The sequence below is a fragment of the Erinaceus europaeus genome, chromosome 2 (genome assembly GCF_950295315.1).
Source record: "Erinaceus europaeus chromosome 2, mEriEur2.1, whole genome shotgun sequence".
NCBI lineage: Eukaryota > Metazoa > Chordata > Mammalia > Eulipotyphla > Erinaceidae > Erinaceus > Erinaceus europaeus.
This window is the reverse complement of record NC_080163.1, coordinates 178,717,864-178,743,641: the sequence shown is the minus strand read 5'-3', so window position 1 is coordinate 178,743,641 and position 25,778 is coordinate 178,717,864. Positions and strand designations below refer to the sequence as shown.

Below are 25,778 nucleotides of genomic sequence, written 5' to 3'. Positions count from 1 at the left end.
CTGACCAATCCAATGATTCATCTACCTAACCATTTGCCCACCCACCCTTCCAATCACCAGAGGTCTACTGAGAATTCACTGTGCATAAGACAAAATCTTGGAACTGGGTGGCTATACACACAGTTGAGCAAGGAGCTGGGATAAGTCCTGCCAGGTAGGAAACTTCACAATTGGTGAAACAGTGCTACAGGTTTCTCTCTCTCTCTCTCTCTCCCTCCCTCTCTCTCTCTCTCTCCCCCCATCCCTCTCTCCCCATCCCTCTCTCCCTCTCCCTCTCCCTCCCTCTCCCCCTCTCTCTCCCCCTCTCTCTTCCCCTGTCTCTCCCGCTCTCCCTCCCTCTCTCCCTCTCCCCCTCTCCCTCCCCCTCTTCCTCCCCCTCTCCCTCTCTTTCTCCCTCTCTTTCTCCCTCTCTCTCTCCCTTCCCTCCCTCCCCTACCCTCACCCTCACCCTCTCTCCCCTCTTCCCATCTCAATTTCTTTCTGTCCTATCAAAATAAATAAACACCCCAGAAATTTCCAGGTTTTACACTGTAGTACAGGGACCAGACTAGTAAAGGAATGAGTTACTACAAAACAAAACGAAAATCCTGAACCAGGGCTGGGTGGTGGCGTACCTGGTTGAGTGCACACATTGCAGTGTTCAAGGATCTAGGTTCAAGCCCTTGGTTCCCATCTGCAGGAAAGCTTCATGAGCAGTGAAGCAGTGCTGCAGGTGTCTTGTTTTTATTCTCTCTCTATCTTTCTCTATCTATCTATCTATCTATCTATCTGTCTTCCTCTCCACTCTAAATTTCTCTCTGTCTCTATCCAAAACAAATACACAATAAAAACACATTTAAAAAAACTTCATATACCAAATCACAATTGAGCATCCACTGGGGCCACCAATCTGGGGTGTGGTGAGCCAGGTGAGGATGCACAGGAGTCTCTGAAAGAATATCAGCTACAATATAGTTTACAAAGTCTTGCCCAGGAAGCAGACAAGCAGGCATCTGGATAGGAAGTCTTTGGAGCCCTATAAACTCCTTGCCCATGTCCCACTCTAGAAGAGGTCACCTTCTCCTATCCTGCCTACGTGTCTTCAGTTCTAGGCATCTGTGTGTATGTGTTTGTGTGGGCTTTGGAAGGTATTTTTACAGCAAGGCACCCATGTGGTTGCAGCTCACAGAAATTGCCTGACACCATTTTTCAATTTTAAAAAGTGAACCAAAAAGAAGAAATAATGAGAATGTCTCTCTACAACTAAACTAGTGTGTGTGTGTGTGTGTGTGTGTGTGTGTGTGTGTGTGTGTGTACACACACATATGAACATCCGTGACACAAAGGGGTAAAAAGATGGTAAATGGCAGGATTTAGTTTGGGTCACAAAGTGTACTATTTATTCTAAGTTTCTTTCTTTTCTTTTCTTTTTCTTTCTATTTTTACTGGATAAAATAGAGAGAGGATGGGGAGGCAGAAAGGGAGAAAGAGAGGCACCTGCAGACCTGTTTCACCACTTATGAAACTACTCCCCTGCAGTTGGGGAGTCAGGGCCTTGAACTTGGATCCTTGAACGGGTCCTTACATGGGTCTTTGCACTTCATTCTATGTACATGTACACTTAACCAGATGCACCACCACCCAGTCCCTTTTTTTCTAAGTCTCTGGGAGGGCTTAATATTGAGTCCCATCATCCACCCACTCAGTTATTAATGTATCCATCTATCTACCCATCCACCCTTCCAAGCACCAAAGGTCTACTGAGAAGTCGCTATGTGTGACAGCATCCCAGGAATTTCCAGGTTTACACTGTAGCATGGGAAACATAACAGAAGCCAGCAATAGAATGAGTTGCCAAAAAGCTTCCTGCACCAAACATCTGAAATCCTCAGATTGGAAATATACATATATTTTTATTTTTTTAATTAACTAATTAATGTTTTTCCTACAGGGTTATCACTGGGGGCTTGGTACCTGCACTATGAATCCATTGCTCCTAGCAGCCATTTTTTTCCCATTGCTGCTGTTCCCGCTGCCACTGCTGTTGTTGAATAGGACAGAGAGAAATCAAGAGAGGTGGGGAAGACAGAGGGGGAGAGAAAGATAGACACTCCAGACATGCTTCACTGCTTGCGAAGCGACACCCCTGCAGGTGGGGAACCAGGAGCTCGAACTGGGATCCTTACTCCAGTCTTGTGCTCTGCACTACGTGCACTTAACCCAGGGCACCACCACCCAGCCCTGGGAATGTATTTTCAATCCTCCTAAAAGGAAGGTAGATCAGAGTCATTTCCTCGTTTGTTATCATCAAGGATCTGTTCTAAAAACAAACAAGAGTGTCTTCTACAGAAATACTAATGGAACAAAAAAAATGTATTCCAATGTGGCAGTATCATTTGAGGGTGAATACTACAAGCAATATTTTTATAACAAATGCTTTCTTGTCTTAAATATACACACGTACGTGGGTGCACACATATCAAGAATCAAGTGTCTCAATTTAAATTTTGTATTCAAAATATGGTTCCTGATTTCAGTTGATTGCATATTTTGAGCCAATGTTGCAGGAGTAATTTTTGTTCTGAATCAAAAACAAAGATCTCTCCTCTCTCTTGCTCTTTCTCCCTCTCCTTTTCCTCCATCCTTACCTCCCCCCACCCCCTAACTTCTAGCTCTAAGAAGCCCAGATATTCAGTCTGCTTTCAGAGCACAGTGGTATCAAGGGCAAAACCCGTTTCTTCTCATGTATTTTGCCACTTAAGATTTCTGGGGACTGACATGCTAATGCCACATCACAAAGGCACAACCTTCCCACTTTGATTTTAGTGTGTAATTGTTTGAATATATCTTGCTGGCATTACAATAATGTCATTCTTGGTTGACACAGATTTTAAAGCCCTTTGAAAAGATGGAATGTTATCAATCACAGGCATGATTACAATGGGATTTAAGTGGAAGAAGCTAAGACTTAGGCCAGGCTCTGTGACAGCACAGGGAGAGTGAGCAGAGAAGTGAAAGGAGTAGATTCCAGCCAGTAAAAGGATACAACTTGTAGCCCTCATTCACACTCTTGCCCACAGCCTAAGCTACCTTCAGAAGGACCACAGAACTCTAGAAGGCTGCTGGAATTCCCTCCAGCCCAAGAATATCTGTTTATGTTCCTGTCACACTAAGCCAGTAGGTCTCCGACCCAGGAGAGACACACAGTAATGTTCAGAGACATTGTGGACCATCACAGTGGGAGGAGGGGGAGCTACTAGCTGCGCCAGGCAGTAGGGATGTAGGGGCATCAGCAGGTACAGAAACTGAGACACCTTCTAGTGCACAGGCCAGACCCACAGGTAAGATCACTCAGTGCCAAGCATCAGGAGTGCCAGCAACCGAGAAGTCCTGCCTTCCAACCAAACTAGTGGAGAACTAGAGGAGTAAATAAGGGAGGTGGGGACCTTCTAGGAATGGGGAACGGGCAGTGAGGCTGCATCCACTCACTTGGTCAGCTTTCCTACTTGCCAGCTGACCAACCAAGGCAGGTGAAAGAAGAGAAGAGCAAACAGAAGAGGAGGAAGGAAAAGAGGCTTCAAGCCAAATTACTTAATCATTTTCTTTTTGATCTAAAACACATTTCCTCATCAAGCATCAGAAAGGACTGGAAACCCTTTTTTTTTTCTTTTTTCTATTTTTTGCCACCAAGAAAAGCAACTTAGACCCAACTAAACAAACAAACAAGCAAATAAATAAATATCTCTAGGAGATTCCTGAGACCATCCAACCTCTCATCTGAAGATGTCAAATTCACCCAGGGAGCCCAGTCACATGCCTGGATTACTAAAGCAAAGAATCGTGACTTTCATTAAATATGTTAAGGGGGGGGGAATCAGCTTTGAAAAATAGTAATCCTGTCTTTCAACAAAAATATTATAGGAAGCTATGAATTTGGTAGATCCGAATGGGATGTTGGTACATGTTTTACTAAGGTAATATAATGGCACACTATTATTAGATCACATTAATCATTACTGTGCCAACGGCACTGACAGCCCCACTGAAAAGGATTGAAAGGCCTGGTAATGGATATAAATTACCCATTGTGTGATAAAAGGATTTTTACTAAGAAGGTAAGAATAAAACAGCAAATTTCTAATAGAACTGTTGTATAAAAACCAAAATAAAAAGTAATCCATGGCCAGGGATAGCCACAAAATCAAGAAGTAAGCACTTTTTTTTTTCAGTTAGATCAAGTCACAATAAAAAAAATGTATATTCAGTCAAATATAAAATTAATTTCTGAATGTATAATTCCCCTATTGGCCTCCCCTCCCCTGCTTTCTGTACTTTCTGTACTGAACTCAGAGGCCAGTGGTCAGGAGAAGGTGGATCTGGCTAATTAGATCCCAGGATGAGTTTCCACATGAAGCAACTATAGTCATCAAGTATAAGCTCTCCCCCTTGCCTCTGGTATTTTTAAGTTGCTATCGGTTTGATGCAGGGAAAAGACTCCATCACTGAGTTTGTGAGCTTGAGTCTATGTGAGATGGCAGACTCTGGGGCCAAGTCAAACCTTGAACCACTCAGGGGAGAGTAAAGGAACCAGAGTTACGCTTGGGTGGGCCCACTGACTTTGGGCACCATCTCCACCAGGTTCTCATTCTAGGCAAATATGGTGGACATCACACAAGAGAGAAAGAAGGCAGCCTCACAGGGCTTAACCTGACTGCAACCCATTGCTGGCACCATGTCTTTCTCAGAGCATCACACTCATCACAGCTCAGTGCAGCCCCCCCCAACTGAAGTTTCTGTGGTCCTCCCCACTTCCCTCTGATGACCACCATAGTACTAAACAGAGTCTTAGAGATAGTTTAGTTACTTTCCTTTCTTTTTTTAAATCTATTTTTTATTTATTTGGGTAGAGACAGAGAAGAGGGGGGAGATAGAGAGGGCGAGAGAAAGAGAGACACTTGCAGCACTGCTTCACTGTTACCGAAGTTTTTCCCCTGTGGGTGGGGACCAGGGGCTTGAACACTGTGATATGTGCACTCAACTCGGTGTGCTACCACCCAACCCCTTACTTTTCTTTCTTAGAAGCTCTTTAACTTCAGTTATCTTTATTCCGCATAAGATTAAAACCATCCAGTACTTTGACTTTCACCTCTTTACTTACTTGAAGTAAAACAATCATCTTCAGTTTCACTCATCTTGTCACAAACAATACAGCATCACCTTTTTAATTGCAGAGTAAAATTTCATTGAGTGTATAGCCCACAAGTCCTTTACCTAGTAGTATAATGTCTTTTTGGTGGAGTGAGGCAAAGAGAATGAAAATGGGGAAGAGAGAGAGAGAGAGAGAAGGAGCGAGCGAGAGAGAGAGAGAGAGAGAGAGAGAGAGAGACTATAGCACCAAAGCTTCCTTCAATACAGTGAGGGACAGGCTCAAACCTGAGTCATGCACATGGCAAAGCAGTACCCTATCCCAGTGGGCTATTTTGCCAACTCATATGATCGTATCTTGGCATCACATAATTACCCCCACCTAAATGGTAGGGTAAATCCAGAAGCTTCTCTGCTTCCCACCTGAGTTCACAAGGAGGTCTATTACCCAGCACAGAGGCTACCACCCAGGAACAGCTTGTATTTCCCCCACAGACTCACAGACAGACACTATTGCAACAAACTACAAAACACCAACATGACTTACCTGGAGAGTCTTAAAGCAACGGAGCTCCCTGCTGGCTGAAAGGTATTCTTAAAGCCGTTGTGGGCAGGAACTGCAAAAATAAGACCTGTTAGAAATCCTCAGTGGCCAGGACAACTGCTCAACAAGACAGAGACACGGCATTCATCCACGGCAACAGCTTAGCTTAGCTGAGAGACTAAAAACATTTAATAGCCCCACTGCCCCAATTCATTGAGCAATTTTAAAAATGGGAACTACGTGGCCTTTGCTGCAATCAGCCCAATTTGCTCAGCCTTGTTTAGTGGGAAATTGTCACCTGCAAAAAACAAGGCTGGAAAGGGAGAGATAGCAGGGGGGCTTCTAGCCATTTCTTCTCTAGATGGGACACAAGGAGAGGTGCCAGTAAAGAAAGACTTTCTTTCCCAACCTCCTTTTCCCTCATGCATGTCCTGTTGTTTCTCACTTAAGAATTCTGAAAGTGGGGCCAGCAAGTTACCATACACAAGGACCTGGGTTCAAACCCCTGGTCCCCACAAGCAGGGGGGAAAGCTTCACAAGCAGTGCTGCAGATTAACTATCTATCTATCTATCGATCTTTATCTGTGTGAATATATGTCCACGTCCTCTCCCCTTTCAGTTTCTCTGTCTCTATCCAAAATGAAGAAATAAAATTTAAAAAGTTAAATTAAATTGGGGGGGGGGGGGAAAGACTCTTGAAAGTGAGGAACTGAGAGCTCACTCACAAATTTCCAAAGCCCTTCTAGAACAGAATTCCACCTCAGGGGGGCCAAGTAGTGGCACACTGGGTTGAGTACACATAGTACTCTGTGCAAGGACACACTCAAGGACCCATGTTTGAGCCCCTGTTCCCCACCTGTAGGGGGGAAGACTTCATGAGTGGTGAAGCAGGTCTACAGCTGTCTATCTCCTTCTTCCCTCTCAATTTCTGTCTTATCTAATGAAAGGGGTGGGGGGAAATGGCTTCCAAGAGCAATGAATTTCTTAAGTGCCAGGACCAAACTCCAATGATAATCCAGGAAGCCCCCCAAAAAAAATCCACATCAAAATCAATTGGCCACATCTGTCCAGTGACCAGGGCAGAACTTGGGAGTCCAAACCAGGGTAACTGTCACAGATCTGGACTATTGGGGAGCATCCGTATCTAAAATAGGACAAGGTAAACAGCCATCAATGAGGCATTTTTACTTCCTTCTTCTGCTTCAAAACTTAAGTAAGCCCAGGGGAACTGGGCAAGCACACCTGGTTGAGTACACACAGTACAATGCCCTAGAGCCTAGCTTTGAGCCCTGGCTCCTCACCCACGGGGGGGGGGGGGGGGGGGGGGGAGGGGGGGGAAGCTTCACAAGTGGTAAAGCAGAGCTACAGCTGTCCCTCTTTCTGTCTCTTTCTTTATCTGCCTCTCCCATCTCAATTTCTCTCTGTCATATCAAATAAAATAGAAAGAAAAAAAGCAAAGTGTCTGATAGCAGTGGTGGATTCATAGTTCTGGCACCAAGCCCCAGTGATAACCCTGGTGACAACATATATATATATATATATATATAGCCTTATATGGTCTCCAAGAGTCCAGCCCATTTCTGGTTCCATTCAAGTCAGTTCAGAATTGATTTGTCTTATCACAATGGGAAAGGGTTTGTTTTCTGTTTTTGTTTTTAATCCATTTGTATCAGCAACTCAGCCATGTTTCTGCAAAATTAGAAGATTTCAGGAGTATCCTTTCATGGTATGTGTAAGGCACCATTGCCTCCACACAAGTTCTGTGCCCCCAGGCCCCCAATAACCACCCTGGTGTTCAAAAAGTTCAACAGTTTGGTTATTGTTATTATTTTTTTTTGCAAAGTTCATTTTACTTTCAGCACCTATACCACATGTGTATAAAATGGGCTAACAGTTGTCCTTCACCTCCTATTTCTTTTAGCATAATCACCTCCAGAAAGGGTTTTATAAAGCAAAAGATTCCCCCACCCTGGTAAGACCATACTCTCCTGACACTGAAAGCATATACCCTGACACTGCAGAAAGAGAATCCCATCATGAACTCAAGGACGTTTCAGCAAATGGGAAAGTAGAGCATGCATTGAGGGCCAGGTGAATCACTTACCAGGTAGAGCCTGCCTTGCCATCCATGTAGCCCAGGTTTGAGCCCCTGGCACTAATGTGGGACTATTATGGTATCGAGGAAGCTCTGGTACTGTGTGTGATCTTTCTCCCTCTCTGTGTGTCCCTCTATGTATTTGAATGAAAAGGGAGTCTGGAGTCTGAAAGCAGTTAGATCATGCATGTGTGAGGTCCCAGTTCATCATCAGCAATGGGTATTTAAAAAAAAAAAAAAGTAAAATGCATTCCCAAAGCCCAGGGTAGCAGCCCCAAGCCCCAAAAATCTGGATATCAAACCACTGGCTGTGATACCAACCCAACTCCAAGATTTATTATTGGCAACCAAATATGATGTTTGCTGCCTGTGGGCTAGAAGTGTTTTCCCAAAGTGCAAGAGAGACATTTCTTGCTAGAGAGGTTGTGAGGTCAAAGGAACCCTCCTGCACTGCTGGTGGAAATGTAAATTGGTCCAGCCTCTGTGAGGAGTAGTCTGGAGAACTCTCAGAAAGCTAGAAATGGACCTACCCTATGATCCTGCAATTCCTCTCCTGGGGATATATCCTAAGGAAACCAACACATCCATCCAAAAAGATTTGTGTATACCCATGTTCATAGCAGCACAATTTGTAATAGCCAAAACCTGGAAGCAACCTAGGTGTCCAAAAACAGATGAATGGCTGAGCAAGTTACGGTATATATACACAATGCAATACTACTCAGCTATTTAAAATGCTGATTTCATCATTTTCAGCCCATCTTGGATGGAGCTTGAAGAAATCATGTTAAGTGAAATAAGTCAGAAACACAGGGATGAATATGGGATGATCTCAGTCTCAGGCAGAAGCTGAAAAACAAGACCAGAAGAGAAAACACAAGTAGAACCTGAACTGGAGTTAGTGTATTGCACCAAAGTAAAATATGCTGGAGTGGGGGGGGGGGGAGTACAGGTCCTGGAAAAGGATGACAGAAGACCTAGTGGGGGTTGTATTGTTATGTGGAAAACCGAGAAATGTTATGCATGTAAAAACTATTGTATATACTGTCAACTGTAAAACACTAATTCCCCAATAAAGAAATAAGAGAGAGAGAGAGAGAGGAATTTCTATTTGTACACAAATCTTTACTTGCCCAACTCAAGATGTAAAGCAAAAGTTCACATATCAGCCATGTCCAATAAGGAAAGAAGCTCCAAGTCAGTCTGTCTCTTCTCTCTCTCTCCCTCTCCCTTGGAGTTCCTCTTTTCTCCATCAGATTATTCAACATTCAGTTATTAAAACCTTGAGATGGAGGAGGTAGTAGATGTCTCACCTGGTAGAGCACACACATTACTTTGTGCAAGGACCCAGGTTAATGCCCAGGCCATCACTTGGAAACAGTTACAAAGGGGAAGCTTCACAGTGATAGGGTGGTACAATATTGTCTCTCCTCCTTGCTCTCTCTTCCCTCTCCTCTCTCCTCTCCTCTCCTCTCCTCTCCTCTCCCCTTCCCTTCCTTTCTCTTCTCTTCTCTTCTTTCTCTCTCTCTCTCTCTCCCTCTCCCTCTCCCTCTCCCTCCCCCTCCCCCTCCCCCTCCCCCTCCCCCTCCCCCTCCCCCTCTCCCTCTTCCTCTTCCTCTCACTCTGTCTGGAGGAAAAAAAAAAAGGCCCTTGGGAGCAGTGGAGTCATGCAGGCACTAAACACCTGCAATAGCCATTATGGTAAATAGAAAGCCTAGAGAGGGAGCAAAGGGTGGTGGCTCACCCTGTAAAGTGTACAGTACATGTAGTAGTGTGCAAGGGCCTGGATTCAAGTCACTGGGCCCCACTTGCAAGGTGGGACACTTCAAGATTGGTAAAGCAGTGTTGTAGATCTCACTCTTGCTCCCTCTCTATCTCCCTCTCCCCTCCCCAATTTTCTCCATCTCTATTCAAAGATAACATGGTTAAGCGCACATGTCACAATGTACAAGAGCCTGGGTTCAAGCCCCCAGTCACCACCTATGGGGCGGGGAGCTTCACAAATGGTAAAGCACTGCTACAGCTCTCTCTCTCTCTCTCTCTCTCTCTCTCTCTCTCTCTCTCTCTCTCTCCTTTCTATTTCCCCCTTCCCTCTCAATTTCTCTCTGACTCCATGCTAAATAAAAGTAATTAATTAATTAATTTTAAATCATAAAAAACCTTGAAAAGGAATAAGCAAATTTCTCTGCTTATGTTTTCTGTGGTCCTGTCCCAGCACTGGAAGCAACTGACTCCAGCCCCTGACTGGCTCCTCAAAGACCGTCTGTGCTCACAAGAAACCTTACTTCAGAGAAGGTGGCAGGAGGTAAGGGACAGACTCAGATTTTTATAGCCAGGCTCATGGTTTGCAAAAGTCTACAACTATTCCCCAGAGGCTGTTCACTCCAGAGCTTTTGCAGATTCCAATGACAGAGACACTTCATGGGGGAAGTCCCACCTTCTCATCCTCGGCTTCACACCACTGATTACAGCTCAAAACATCACCACTGTCACCACTGGGGACACAGTTGGCAGCTCTGGGCCCTCAGTTTTGTACTGTGCTCACTCCAGGTCCCAACACAATCCCAGTGGCTATTTTGGGGGCTATGAACTCTAGAGTGCTCTCTGCAATAAATGGGGCAGGGGGCTACCTAAAGGTGACTTCCTCTACTCCAAGGTAGCTCAATCTCCAAATAACCTGCTGGCTAGAGTAGCAGGGAATTTGCATTAACAGACCATGCTAGTTGGGGCTGAGTAGTGATGCATCTGGTTAAGCACACGTGTAACAATGTGCAAGGACCCAAGTTCAAGCTCCTTGTCTCCATCTGCAGGGGAAAGCTTTAGGAATAGTGAAACAGTATTGCAGGTCTCTCTCTCTCTCTCTCTCTCTCTCTCTCTCTCTCTCTCTCTCTCCATTATATATCTTCTTTCACCTTTGCCTCCCACAAGGCCCCCACACTGTGAGGGCCAACCAGAGGCCACCTGGCTATTTGTCCAAAAGGCCAGCTTGGCACAGTTACCAACAGATCAGAAAAAGGATGGGAGGGGTTAGACAGTAAAAAACATGGCATAAATCAAAGGTGCAGAGGTAATAACCACCCCACTGAAACAGTCACTTCCACAGGCAGCACATTTTAATATCTGGAATAGCACCCTCCCCCAACTTCCACTGACAGCCCCGCTGCCCCATCCACAGTCAGGACCTCAGACTACCATCGTTAACCACCAGCTCATGAGGGCAAAGAGCTCCAGAAACCAGGTGCACATGTGTGCGTGCATGTGTATGCATGTGTGTGTGTGTTTGTGTTACACTGGATGTAGTGAATATGTTACCATGTGTGAGGACCCGAATGCAAGCCCTCAGTCCCCACCCACAGGGGGAATCTTTCTGAGTGGTGAAGTAGCGCTGCGGGTGTCTCTCCCTTCCCTCTCTGCATCACCTTTTATCAAAAGAAGAAAAAAATAAATGGCCACTGGGAACAGCTGGAGTAGCCAGGTGTGTTCCATGCTTTGCCCTCTGGGGTTCTGCTACCCCTGCAGGAACTGCTCTTCCCAGGGGCACACCTTTTACAACAAATTCACTGGCCCCGATGCCCCTGCCGATGCCCCTTCCACACCACCTCCTTCACAGACTGGGGCCCATGACTCCCTGCCTCTATCACCCTGGGATCACACACCAGTCAACTGGGGGCAGTCCCTGGGCCCCAAGCCTGCCAAGATGGCCCAAACCAGCCAATCCCAGCTTGTCACCCTTTATGGAGTTGCCTTTCTCTCAAAACCACAATAAAGGTCCACATTTCCCTCTCTTCGCCTACTCCTGAGATTCTCGGTGTACATCATGTGACAGGACCTTCCTCTAGGGAAATTAGCATGCTGCCTTTCCTTTCTTTCTTTCTCTCTCTCTCTTTCTTTCTTTCTTCCTTCCTTCCTTTCTTTAGAAAATAACAAAAGCTAAGCAAAATTTTATTTTAATTTTTATTGTACTTATTTACTAATTGGTTTTTTATACCAAAGCCCTTCTCAGCTCTGGCTTGTGGTAGTGCTGGGGACTGAACCTGCAAGCTCAGAGCCTCAGGCATAAAAGTCTTTTGCATAACCATTATGCTAACTGTCCCTTCGGTTGTCTCCTGATCTCTCATTTCTTCACATATTTGCTCTCAAAAGCCACTCAAAGCCACTTCCTGAGGGTTACCTCATACCCACTGAGAAAGTCAGCCTCTACAATTTTTATTTTGCCATCAACCCGGCTTTGACCTAGCACGTTATGATTGGGCCCTCCTCAATCGCTATCGAACAGGCCATGGCTGGTGCACCGCTATGTTCCATCGCTGGGGAGCCAGAGACGACCCGAACTGCCCCTGCAGCTACAGACAGACTATGACCCACATAGTCAACGACTGCCACCTCTCCGGATTCAAAGGAGGTCTCGAAACTTTACATCAGGCTCAACCTGACGCTGTTGACTGGCTACGGAAGAAGGGCAAACGCTAGAAGAAGAAGGGTGATGGCTAGGATTCTATGGCTAAAAGATCCCTCCACTCCTGCTGAACTTTTTTTTTTTTTTTTTTGTAAAATAGAGGGTGAGACAGAAAGGGAAAGAGATAGAGAGGGAGGGAGAGAGAGAGAGAGAAAGAAAGACTCCAAAGTACTGCTCCACTGCACTGCTCCTCAAATTTCCCCAGTCCAGGTGCTCCTATGTGGTAACCAGGGACCCAAACTCGAGTCCTTGTATGCAGTTCAGTGTTTGCTCTACCAGGTGAGCCATCTCCAAGACCCAAGAAATTCACCTCTTCTAGCTTCTGCCAGAGGAGCTGTTAGAGGGACTGTTATTCAACCACCAAAAAGTGTCTCAAAGAAGAGCATGAGCACTCAGAACTCAAGTTGGTCTGTCCTAAACCCCCGCAGCACAACCCACAGGGTCTAGAATAGCTGCCGACAGGCCTCTTAGCTCGAGGTAACACCTGTGTGAGTGTGTGATTGTGTAAGCCTGTGTGTGTTCACATGCATGGCGGGGGGGAGGGGCAGCCGCAGAGCTCAGCATCACAGGACATGGCTTAAGTGACTCAACACAGATCACATTGGGCTGCCCAGACACGCTTGATAAAGGAAGCCTCCTCTTTTATTCAAGAAGCACAGCAACTTGGACAAAGAATCTATTTGATACCTGTTGGATCAAAATACTCTTAGGACACACAGACAGCAGCCGCTGCCGCTATCAGGAACCTGAGCCCCCACCCCAGTAAGACTCCTAGCAGTGGGCTGATGAGAGAGGAGAGGAGAGGCTCCTGCCAGCCACTCACCCACCAGTGCTTATATTTTTACATGCTTTCACCTGAAAAAGGCGAAGAACAAGAAGAAGAAGAAGGCAAGATATGCAGAGCCAATCAAATTACTTCCCTGTCTCTTTAATAAACAAATCCATGTGCACATTAACAGTGTTGAAAATTCAATTTAAACTCTTTGTCTGTTGCTGCTTACTCTAAAGATGGTCTTTCTTAAACAACAGAACACCAAGGAGTCGTTAGTGCTCTCTCTTCATTACTTCAAAAAACCAATCATTAGACACCAGAGTATATACGTAATTAGAAAATCACTTCCTTTGCAATCCAAGCTAAGTAGTTTACATACTGTAATTACAGGGACAAAATCAATTTTTAATCATTTCCCTGATTGGGCTCATCAGCTCTGTGGGAACATTGTAACCTGCTTGTTGTGCAAAAGCAACATCTGGGCTAAAACAATTACCCTTTGTTTGCTACAATATTCCTTAAATCTTTTTGCTTGCACAAAAAAAAAAAAAAAGAAAACATGAAGACAAGATATTTGGATGTCTTTTTGTCCTTGATCAACATATATCCAAAAGTTCTCCTCACAACGTGAGTTTAATGTTCCCGGGAATTTACGGCTTAACAGGACACATCCAAGGAATGTATTTTTTCAGTGAGATAAAAGTATCTGATTGTTTTAAAGATCCATTCAGCTGCCTAATTGTTCCATAGCTAACACATGGTATTCAAACAACCCACACATTACAAAAGCTCATCTGGGTAATCATGGGCAACTATTATTGCAATGGTTTACACTTTTCTAATACAAATGAATGGATTTTATCAAAATTTAAAAAAAAAAACTAAAAAGCTGAGTATGTGTGAAAAATAGTTGGTATGAATTGGCAAGGCGAGGCTAAGCATTTTGTTCTCTTAATAGGAAATGACCTCATTTACACTGGAGTAATAATTAGTACTGCTTCACTGACAGTTAAGAAAAAAAAAAATTTCCCAGTATAATAAGGCAGCATCTCCTTTGTTAGGAGATCTACATTGATTATTAACCCTTGCCAAGAAATTCCAAGTTTAACTTTATATGTTCCACTCGGCTCCAGCTTGCTGGCAAAAGATAAAAATAGCTGTTTTGGAAACCGTTGCCTCTTACCCAGATTTCTAAAGTTTTGCCTCTGAGATTTTAAGTGACAATCTGAAACACTTGGTGTCCCCTTTGAAGAAATAAAGGGAAACCCCTCCCACCCTGCAGCCACAGGAGCTGGGGCAGGCCCATCCACTCCCCTGGTGGCCCTGGTCCTCCCCTTCCTTTTGAAGTTTATTGGCTTTGATTTTTTTTTTTACTTGCAAGTCCCCCAACCTACAATTAATTCATAGTCAAAACAGCCCTGGGAAGGAGAAAAAGAAAGAGGGAAAGTGAAGGAAGAGAGTAGATATTCTTGTTCCATAACTTAGTCAAGGCTAGTGGCATAGGAAGGAGAGAGGGAGACTGGAGTCTAATAAGTATCATCCAGGAAATGGTCAGAATTGCACACACACACACACACATGCACGCACACAGGCACACACGCAACACACACCATTTTTTAAATTATTTATTTATTAGATAGAGGCAGAGAGAAATTGAGAAGGAAGGGGGAGATAGAGAGGGAGTGGGGAAAAAGAAACACCTGCAGCACTGCTTTGCAACTTGTGAAGCTTTTTCCTTGCAAGTGGGGATTGGAGTCTTGAACCTGGGTCCTTCTGTACTGTGGTATATGCAGTAAACCAGGTACACCAATGCACAGCCCCCTTATATGCACCATTTCTAAAGAGACTTGTTCATTGGCCATGCCATCCCTGATCTTAGAGTGACAACTCGACAAAACAGAGTCCAAGTACCAACCCATGCTGTCTTACTTCATCCTCCCACCAACTCAATGAGGTTAGTGGTTATTAGTCTACTGTTAGGTTATTGGTGTGTCTGTTTATTCAGGGGAAACTGAGGCACTCAGTATGAAATAACTTGGTCTGAGATGAATGCTTCATGGCTGGGGGAGCCATGTCTGACCCCAGACTGAAGCCACTGTGCTGCACTGTCTCCCCACATGGGACTACAGCACTCCCCCTACACCCTGCCCCCATCTCTGAGGCAGCCAAACTTGCCTACTGTGCACTGGTCAGAAATATCCAGTGCCCCATGGCTGTGTCCTTAGCACACATGGACCTGGACACCATTCTGCTTGAGGACTCCTGCTCTTTGTCCTAAGGTGGAGGAGGAAAACCTATTACCAGATCCTGAGGGCCTGTGTTGCTAAGACATAAGGCACAGACTAGACGCACATATTTCCCACAAGGCTCAAGCCTGTTACCAAGCTGATGGGTGCCAAGTTGCCACACGGATGGAGTCCTAGGACTTTACCACATCTATCGTGGAAACCGGAGTTCTCTCTGGAGTCCATTTTCTCTTAGATCAATGCCAGGCAGGTTCTGCCCAATGCCTTTGCCCCACCTGCGTCTGAGTCCTACGCCACTCCCAGAAATGCAGATTCCCACCAGCTCAGACTCCTCAGAATGACAACTCTGGGAGCCAGAAACAGACTTTCTTCTTCAAAAGAAGAAGAAGAAGAAAAAAAAAAAAAAAAAAAAACCCAGACAACAGTAAAGGTTTGCTAGTGAGCTAAAAAGAATTATCCCTTTATATGGAATAACTAAGTTCTTCACATCACAAGCTATCTTCGTCTTCGAAGCAGCTTATCTGAAAGAAGAAATGTGAGATAACTGGAATGCACAAAGGACTTGGTTTCTATTTCATCTGCACTTCCTGCAGGTGATGCTGCCATTCAGATTCTCTACTTGGCAAATTCTGCTTGAATATTCGAGCACCACACAGAGTTGTAATGTCCAATTCAGTGGTCACTGGCTGCATGCAGTTACTGAGCCCCCAGAACATGCCGTCCTGAGAAGTACCAGATGCATAAAATCTTCATCATACTTGGGGAAAAAAATCTTTTTTTTTCATTTCTATTTATTTGACTTCTAACTGTCCTTACATTTTGTATGTGAAAATGGTAACATTTTAGTTAAAGTGAATTAACCAAGAGATAGTCTTCAATTAATTTTACCTGGTTTTCTTTTTTGTTTGTTTTTTATTTTGTTTTTTTTTTCTCACTTCATAAGGCTTTCAGAAAATTTTAAATGGCACACTCGGCTTCCATTTGCAACTTTCATTAGGTTCATAGTGGGCAGTGCCAATTTAGAGCTGAGCAAAAAAAAAAAAAAAAAAATTGGGTCATTCTGACAGATGAATTTGGCCAAAATAAAAATTTACTTGTTTTCAATGGCAGGAGAAGAGAGCAAATGTACTATCATCGATATCATTTGAAATTTTGGTTCCACAGGTATTCTCTTAAGTCAAAATAAAAGTTCTAACTGAAACATTGTGGAGTCTCCTTTACAAATTTGTTTTGTTCTAGTTCATTTACTTTTAGTTTTATAAGTTAGGTATTCAGGCACTATTTGCTTATGTGTAGAAAATTTGGAACATACAAGATACTGCAAAGGAGAAAAGAACAATTCCTAATTCTGCTTACTGATGTGATTACAATTGATTTTTTGAGTCTCTTCCTTTCTATTCTTTTCTCTGTGTGTGTGCATGCACATGTATGAGTTCATGAAAGAGTTGTAAACATACTCTGTGTGTCTTATCTGATGTCATGTACCCAAACATCATGTCCCACATGTAAATAGGTACTACAGGGCCATAGGAGAATTTAGGCCACTGACTAAGGTGGCTGAATTCCCACAGGTGTTAAAAAGGGGAAGTGCTAAAGAAAGGAAAGAATAATACTAGGTGAAAATATTGGCAACGCACATAACTAGTAAGATTTGTATCTAACATATGTAAAGAACTCCTAGAACTCAACAACAGGAAATAGAGTCAAATTAGAAAGAGAGAGAGAGAGAGAACCAAAAGGGACACCTCAACTAGGAATATATATATATATACTGATGAACATATGAAAAGATGTTATTTATCAAAGGTCCTTTGGGAATTGCAAACTAAAACAACAGGATATTACTACACACCTATTTGGATGGACTAAAACCCAAAACACCTATAACCACTAAGTGTTGATGAGGAGCAACAGGAACTCTCATTCTCTGATGATGGAAATAAATGCAAAAATGGTATATTCATTTTGGAACACACAAAGCCGAACATATTCTGACAGTACTCTCTAAAAGTAATGCTTCTTGATAGTCACTCCCAGGAGATGAAAACTCAGATCTACACAAGAACCTTCACAAAGATCGTTTTAGCAGTTTTATTCATCATTGCTAAAACATGGGACAAACAGATGAGTGACTGAGAAAGTTGTGATATATATATATATATCACAAAATGGAATACCACTCAGCTATTAAAATGGTGGCTTCACCTCATCTTGTGTTGGTATGCTTCTAGTTCTGCTTCTGGGATCCCTTCTGTTACATTGCTTGACGTTGTGGTCTATTTACATGGTCATTCTGTTACATTGGTTTGGTCTCACTTCCCCTGCCTCCAGGAGATTTTGGTTTAGTCTTTGCCTTTTTGGGCTTCTCTCTTCTCCCCGCCCCCTATCCTATATACTTCCTGGGTTCCTGACTCTGCCGCCTGAGGAGAAAAAGGCAGGAAAGGATCGTGTTATGATTAGGTTGTTGGACTGCTTGCCTGCTCATGAATAAAGATTTAACTGCGTTCTCAGCTCAGCCATGAGTTTTTGGTCATCTGTCTCCCACTGCGAAGCTAGCCCGGCATACTGGCACCGTGAACTTTGACGACAATCTTGGATGGAGCCTGAAGGAATCATGTTAAGTGAGGTAAGTCATAAAGAGAATTTTGAATATGGAATTATCTCACCCATAGACAGAAGCTGAAACAGCTTTAGGTCCACGACTGGTCAACAATTTGTTGGGCTTGGTATGTTAATTTTCTTTTCAGCCACCAGGTTCCAGATGGTAGCATGATGCCAACCAGACTTCCCTGGACAGACAACCCCACCAATGTGTCCTGGAGCTCCACTTCCCCAGAGCCCTTCCCCACTAGGGAAAGAGAGAGACAGGCTGGGAGTATGGATCAACCTGTCAACACCCATGTTCAGCGGGGAAGCAATTACAGAAGCTTTCTGCATCCCACAATGACCTTGGGTCCATACTCCCAGAGGGTTAAAAAATAAGAAAGCTATCAGGGGAGGGGATGGGATACAGAGTTCTGTTGGTAAGAATTGTGTGGAGTTGTACCCCTCTTATCCTATGGTTTAGTCAATGTTTCCTTTTTATAAATAAAAAATTTTTAAAAAGAAAAGAAGCAGAAAAGAACTACCTGCCAAAGCCCATGTTTAGCAGAAAAAGAATTAACAATTACAGAAGCCAGACCTTCCCACCTTCTGCACCCCATAGAGCTCTTTGGTCCATACTCCCAGAGGGATAAAAATTAGGGAAGCTTCCATTGGGGGGGGGGTGGAATATGGCACTCTGGTGGTAGGAATTGTATGGAACTATACCCCTCTTATCCCACAATCTTGTCAATCATTATTAAATCACTAATTTTAAAAAGTTGAAAAATAAGAAAACACAAAGCAGAACATGGACTGCATGTGGTGTATGACACCAAAGTAAAAGATTATAGGGGTTAGGTGGTGACGCATCTGGTTAAGCACATACATTTCAGTGCGCAAGGATACAGGTTCAAGGCCCTGGTCCCACCTGCAAGGGGAAAGCTTCACAAGTGGTGAAGCAGTGCTACAAGTGTCTCTTTGTCTCTCTCCCTCTCTATCCCCCCTCCTCTCTATTTCTCTCTGTCTCTACTCAATAATAAATAAATATTTTTAAAAAGATAGGGGTGGGGGTTCAGGTCCTAGAACATGATGGCATAGGAGGATCTAGAAGGGGTTGAATTTGGAAAACTGAGAAATGTTACATATGTACAAACTACTGCATTTTGTTGTTGATTGTAAACCATTAACCCCCAATAAATAAAATATATATATGTATGTATATATATATATATATATATATATATATATATATATATAAGAGAATGGATAAAATGTGGTACCTCCCCTCCAGATGATAGAATATTACTCAGTAATAAAAGGAAATGAACTATCAAACCATAAAATATCATGGCAAAGCTATAAGTGCATATTACCAAGTAAAATAAACCAATCTTAAAAGACAACATACAGTATGATTTGAAAAGATTACATATTCCTAGGACTTTCTGGAAAAGGTAAAACAATGGAGAGAGAAAATAAAATAAATTTTTTAAAAGGTTCAACAGGCAAGAAAGTTGAATTAGTGTAACACTGGAACTTTCAGGCCAGGGAAATTAACCTATATGAAATTACAATTGCAGAAAATGGTATGTTGCATTTGTTCATATCCTTAAAATACATAGCAAACAAAAGGTGGCCCTTTAATGTGCACTATGGGCATTAGTAAACAATACCTTATGGTTGGTTCATCAATTATAGTAAACATGGGCTGGAGAGATAACTCAATATATTAGAGTATAGGCTTTGTATGGCTGAGGCCCCCCAAAATCCCAGGTTCAATCCCCAACACTATCATAAAGGTAAGTAATGCTCTGGTATCTTTATCTCTATACTCTGTCTCCATCATGAAAAATAAATAGTTTTTCAAAAACTGTAAGAATTGAAATAAAGTGTTAATTAAAAAAAAAAAGGCAAGGTCCCAGCAGTGGCACACGCCGTTAAGGACACATAGTACAATACAGAAGGACCTGCACAAGGATCTGGGTTTGAGGCCCCTCTCCCCACCAGCTGCAATAACACTTCATGAGCAGTGAAGCAGATCTGCAGGTATCTATCTTTCTCTCTCCCTTTCCTTTTTTTTTTTAATATTTATTTATTCCCTTTTGTTGCCCTTGTTTTTTTATTGTTGTAGTTACTGATGTCATCATTGTTGGATAAGACAGAGAGAAATGAAGAGAGGAGGGAAAGACAGAGAGGGGAGAGAAAGACAGACACCTACAGACCTGCTTCACTGCTTGTGAAGCGACCCCCTGCAGGTGGGGAGCTCAAACCAGGATCCTGCTACCCCAGACTCCCTCTCTCTCCATTTCTATCTCCCCTTCCTCTCTCAGTTATTCTGTCGTGTGGAATAAAATGGGCGGGGGGGGGGGAAATGGCCACCGGAAGCAGTGAATTTGTAGTGCTGACACCAAGCACCCACCAAACCCCTGGAGGCAACAATAACAACAAGAATGAATAAATAAATAAACAAACAAACAAATAACAAGCAGAGGAAAGTCAGCACTTCCTGACTGATTTTCTTGCATATCTTAAAATGACTCTAAAAATCAAACAGAAAGAAGACAGAGATCAGGGAAAGAACTTGGAGGAAGCCTAACAAACCCTTCTGGCTAGAGTATTTCCACTTCTGCAAGTCAGGAAATCTCTCTAGTGTTTAGAGATACATGATTCTTCAGAAGCCTTCTGGCTGCCATTTCTCAGATGAGACAATTTCCAAAAATTTTCCAGAGAGGCTGCTTGGGCAGTTCTTCAAGTTCTTCACTTGGAGCTCGGCACAGATCCCAATGGCTGGAAGAGCCCCATTCAGAGTTCCCTAACTTCCATGTGAGTTTTCACTGTTGTTCTCCATGGTTCCATTCACAGAATGGACCGGCTGTGATTCAAACTGCGTTTAGCTCAGCCTGGCCCCTTCTTAAAGGTCTTCTCCTCAAACAGCAAGGAAGGAGCGTCTCTTACTGTTCCCACTGCCCAAGAGTACCTTCCCTGCTTCTGCCACCTCCTAGGCAGACACTGAATGCCCTAGAGAGTATTGACATTAATGAGATGTACAGACACCTGTAGTAATATGGAGGGTGTCAAAGACATTACAACAGACTATATAGGCACAGGATGTCATCAAAATGTTGCAGACATATGGAGGGTTTGGGAGTCGGGTGGTAGTGCAGCAGGTTAAGTGCACGTGACGCAAAGTGCAAGGACCGGCTTAAGGATCCCGGTTCAAGCTTCCAGCTCCCCACCTGCAGGGGAGTAGCTTCACAGAAGGTGAAGCAGGTCAGCGGGTGTCTGTCTTTCTTTCTCCCTCCCTGTCTTTCCCTCCTCTCTCCATTTCTCTCTGTCCTATCCAACAATGATGACATCAATAACAACAATAATAACTACAACAGTGAAAAACAACAATGGCAACAAAAGGGGAAAAAACTAAAAAAAAAAAAAAATGCAAAAAAAAAAAGAAAAGAAAAATCGAGGGCAGAATGATTTGGAAATAACTATATATATATATTTATTTATATTGAAGGGGTGGTGTACTTCCACACTGAATACACCTCCCCATCTATATATATATATATGTTATGGAAGAGAGAGATAGAGAGACCAAAGCACTGTTCAGCTCTGGCATATGAAGGTGTTGCATGAAAGTCTTTGCAAAAACCATTATGCTGTCTCCCCAATTAGAAGTAGCAACTGGGAAAGCTATGGATCCCTCAGGAGTCCCTCATGCTATAGCCCAGAGGGGAAAATGTAATATACCCGAAGGATTTTTAAAATATTCATTTGAGAGGATGTTTCCATTTCTCTATTCATGGCAACATTATTCACAACAGCTAAACCAGGAAATCAACTTCAGTCCCATAGACAGACCTGGCTATGAGCATTGGTAAAGAAACTAGGGGATATACACTCAATGAAATACTACTCTGCTATTAAAAAGATGAAATTGTGCCTTTGGAGATACAATGAGGAAAACTCAAGGTGATTATGCTAAATGAACTAGGTAAGGAAGTGAAAGATAATTACCAAATGATTTCACCCTCCTGTGATACATATGAAAAAGTAAACAAGCACCCTTAATAAAGCACATGTGTTAAAATGCACAAGGCTACAGGTTCAAGGCCCTAGTCCTCTCGGAAGAAGCTTCACAAGCAGTGAAGCAGTGCTGTAGGTCAACCTATCTATCTATCTCTATCCCCCCACTCAATTTCTAGCTTTATCCAAAATGAATAAATAAAAGTATTTTTAATTTATCTCATTAGTGATTTAATAATGATTGACAAGAAATAAAAATATTTTCAAGAAATAAACTAAAAAAAAAAAACATTTCTTTTTAAAAAGACAGAGATCACTGCAGGGTGTGTTAAAACAGGATTCACAGAAGTCTATTGCTTTCCTGGCCTGGCCTAGTAGCAGCTAGTGGCAAGCTCCCTTGCTGGCCTCATGATATAGTTTCTATTCCAGAAAATTCAAACCTAACCATTTGCAAAAAAAAAAGGGGGGGTGGAGGTGGGGAGATCTTTATTCTCTTGTCTTGCGAGCTTTCCATTTTGGAAGAGATTTTATAAGCATTCTTAGAAAGAGTATATGCTCTCTCCTCTGCCCACAGGTAACAAGGGATGGCAGATGTTCCAGAAACAGCACATTATGAAAAAAAAAAAAAATCCACTGTCACTAAAACCCGAATGGAAAATGTTTTATACATTAACAAACATTGTAATGAATTTGCACAACCTTAACCGACTGTATACCCAGCATAATGAAATGGTCTCCATCCTTTCAAAGAAAAAAATTAGGCAAGCTAACACACATAGCTTTAGAAAAGCATTGTTCTTTAAAAGAAAAAAAACCTGCATTTTTTTTCCCAGCTACCATGTAATTTGTGAGATGCATTTTTAAATGATCTGCAACAGCAGCGGCTTCATCAGTCAGATGATACCGATAGATAATTCACCAAACCGTCACATGATCTTCCATCACTCTAAAAGACGCGAATATATTGCCACAAGCTTTGGGAATAATGGGTGCACCTGTTTACGGTGTCACCTCTGTTTGCTAATTGTCTCCTTGAGCTACATTTTACTTCTAATGCATTTATTTTTGACAGGCAGTGTCTATTTAGAAATCACATTACTTCAAGTGCAATTGTTCTTTTGTCTATCAAGTAAATGAAGTGTTGTTATACAGATTTCAGGTTCTGATTAGTAAAGTATCAGAGCCCCAAAAAGGTCAATCAGTTATTTACCTGAGGTAATAGAAAGATGACAGACATCTTGAATATTCTCCAGCTCATGCTATAGACCATTTTGTGATGAGTACTCTGCCTGGCCTACCTTAAATGTATATTCTTAGGGGTGGCAGGCTAAAAAGGCATGCTCACAGCATCTGTCTAGAAATTGGCATCTGTGCAAATAGTAGGAAGGAGGGTCTTTTGTTTACATGTATGGGTGTCAACAAATCAAATATAGAGTCTGGAAATGCCAACAACTGTAGCCAACGGTGTGGGTGGTGTGAGTGCCTATCTGTCGATGTGGATATATCCTTCCAATGAAAACCCTATTTTAAAAATAAAATTTGAAGCCATTTTACTCCTTAGTTCAGGTCAGTATAAAGGTGAAACATATAAGTGAAACAAACGAATGAAACAAACCAAAAAAAAACAAAAACAAAAACCTGGTAACAGCTGTGGGAAATAACAGCACCCTCTATGAAAGCCAAAAAGATCTAGAACTAGAACCCACTGCCTTTCACTTCCCTTCAAGAGAAAGATGGAGTCAGTTGCCCCACAAATAGCCATGTGGCGGTCCAGAGGTTAGTCTGGGCTTTTTTTTTTTTCCACAGCACTTCTGAGCTCTGGATTATGGTGGTACATGGGATTGAACCTGGGACTTGAAAGCCTAGGGGATGAAAATTTTTGCATAACCATTGTGTTATCTTCCCAGTTCTGGTCTGGGTTTCTTGGCACATCTTCTCACGAGTTCATACAAGAAGTCAGATTTACAGACATCAATGTGTGCAGGTTGAGTGATCCAGAGGTGTCCATACTAGAAAAAGTACTAACCACTAACCTGAACATCAGTTCATTTCTTAACATTGGAACAATGTCTAAATCTTAAGTACCCTCAAATTACTCCTATAGATCATCCATCCACCTGACTTACAACCTCAAAAGCAACCCAAACCATGAATCATAGAGACAGCTCTATATGTAGGAGTCACTTGACTCTTAAGTGGATCATCTACAATTTCTTTTTTATTTCTCCTGACCTCCCTATGCATGAACAGCAGCCTTCTCTCTTCCTCCTTAACTACATTCTATCCCTCCCTCTGTGTCCTACTCTGTTAAAAGATCCCAGGTGAAGCACCAAGCTGAGTGTCAGGCCAGTGACCACTGTCCCCATCCACCTGGCCTCTTCTGCATGGGCCTCCAATGTGTCATAATTTCCCAGCATGCCCCTTTCCTGACACCCAGCTGCCCAGGCTGGGCTGACTGAGAACTCCAGAGATCACTGCTACTCCACGCATAAGTCAAAAGAGAGAGATGCAAAGAGCCATGTTTGCCTTAGGTCACATTTCTAAATTGGCTCCCTGGAGCCCCCCCTACCTTGTTCACTAAAGACTGTGTGTGTTTCCTTGGTGTTTAGCATATTCTATGTAACATGAGCAGGACTCATATTGTATCACTAGTTGTTTTTCCAAAGTGTTTTCCCACCAGGATCATAATTATATACAAACTACTTGACTTAGAACCATCACAAACAGGTTTAAAATGTTCACTAGGATTATTCTTACCACCTAAAGCAAGGAAAGGTATGGGGGTGGGAGTGCCAGAATCTCAGACCCTAGACTGGGGAGCCTCAACGAGGGAAGCACAAATGATCCCCAAGAAGCAAAACCTCCCCAACACGTTCGAGTGGAGTGACGAGGAATGTCCTCTTCATTCTGCAATTTATTTCAACTCTAAGTACTCTAATCATGGGAAGTACTTTTTTGCTTTTTAAACAGCCTGCTTGTTTTTACAGGTCAAGAGCATAAATAAAACAGTCAAGTTGGAAACTTGGAAAGCTCGTTTGCAGGAGAAGGAAGTCGTTACAGATCGTCCATTTGTTCAGACACCCGGCAGCTTTCAGGAGGCAGCTGAGCTAAGTGTGGAAGCCAGGACCTAGACACTGTTTTTACTGAGTCAAGGTGTGCCCCCATATCCTCTTCTTGAGGGGACTCCATCCTTAGGAAAGGCTGAGGAGCTGTCAGAATAGCACAGAGACTAAACTATAACATTTTCATATAGATTCATCTCCAAACCAAGGATTGAGCAGTATGGGGTGAAAAATGGACTGGGTGTACCCCTGAAGTAACAGGTATCCTGAAGGGCTGTGAAACTGACTTATGTTACCATTAATGTGGTTCCCAATGAACCAAACTGAGTACCTACCAATTACACAATAGAATCTAAATACCAGTAGGTTATTTCTCAGTCACAGAGGATCTCATGGAGAGACGATACCTTAATGCCAACCTATTTAAGATGGCTAATATCATATCTTTATCAAAAAATAAAAGAAATAAATAAAAGGATAGGAGGTAGGGGAAAAGTTCTAAACTATCCATTCTTCCATATGGAAAATCACAGAGACATGCCTATCTGCTGAAGCAGATATCACAAATAAGTTGAGTCCATTTGGAGAAGACATATTATCACACACACACACACACACACACACACACACACACACACGCTGACAAAGTTGATTAAAAGAATAAAACAGATACCAGAAAATAGCCTACAAGGTAGATGCACACTTTGCCATATTCTTTTTTTTATATTTATTTTTCCCTTTTCTTGCCCTATTTTTTATTGTTGTTGTAGTTATTGTTGTTGTCATTGTTGTTAGATAGGACAGAGAGAAATGGAGAGAGGAGGGGAAGACAGAGAGGGGGAGAGAAAGATAGACACCTGCAGACCTGCTTCG

General features: G+C 42.8%; 1 protein-coding gene across 10 annotated transcripts in view; it reads right to left on the bottom strand.

Moving 5' to 3' along the window:
• The window catches only part of ZNF536 (zinc finger protein 536), a 594,001-nt gene that overhangs the window by 522,854 nt on the left and 45,369 nt on the right, over nucleotides 1-25,778 (bottom strand). For 9 of the 10 annotated variants that reach the window (XM_060185644.1, XM_060185645.1, XM_060185646.1 and 6 more), the window contains exon 2: nucleotides 5,672-5,741. The gene's annotated coding sequence lies outside the window, so the exon portion shown is untranslated. Of the gene's footprint in view, nucleotides 1-5,671; nucleotides 5,742-7,772; nucleotides 8,080-25,778 lie in introns of those variants that run through there. The other variant, XM_060185647.1, reaches the window with a different exon arrangement.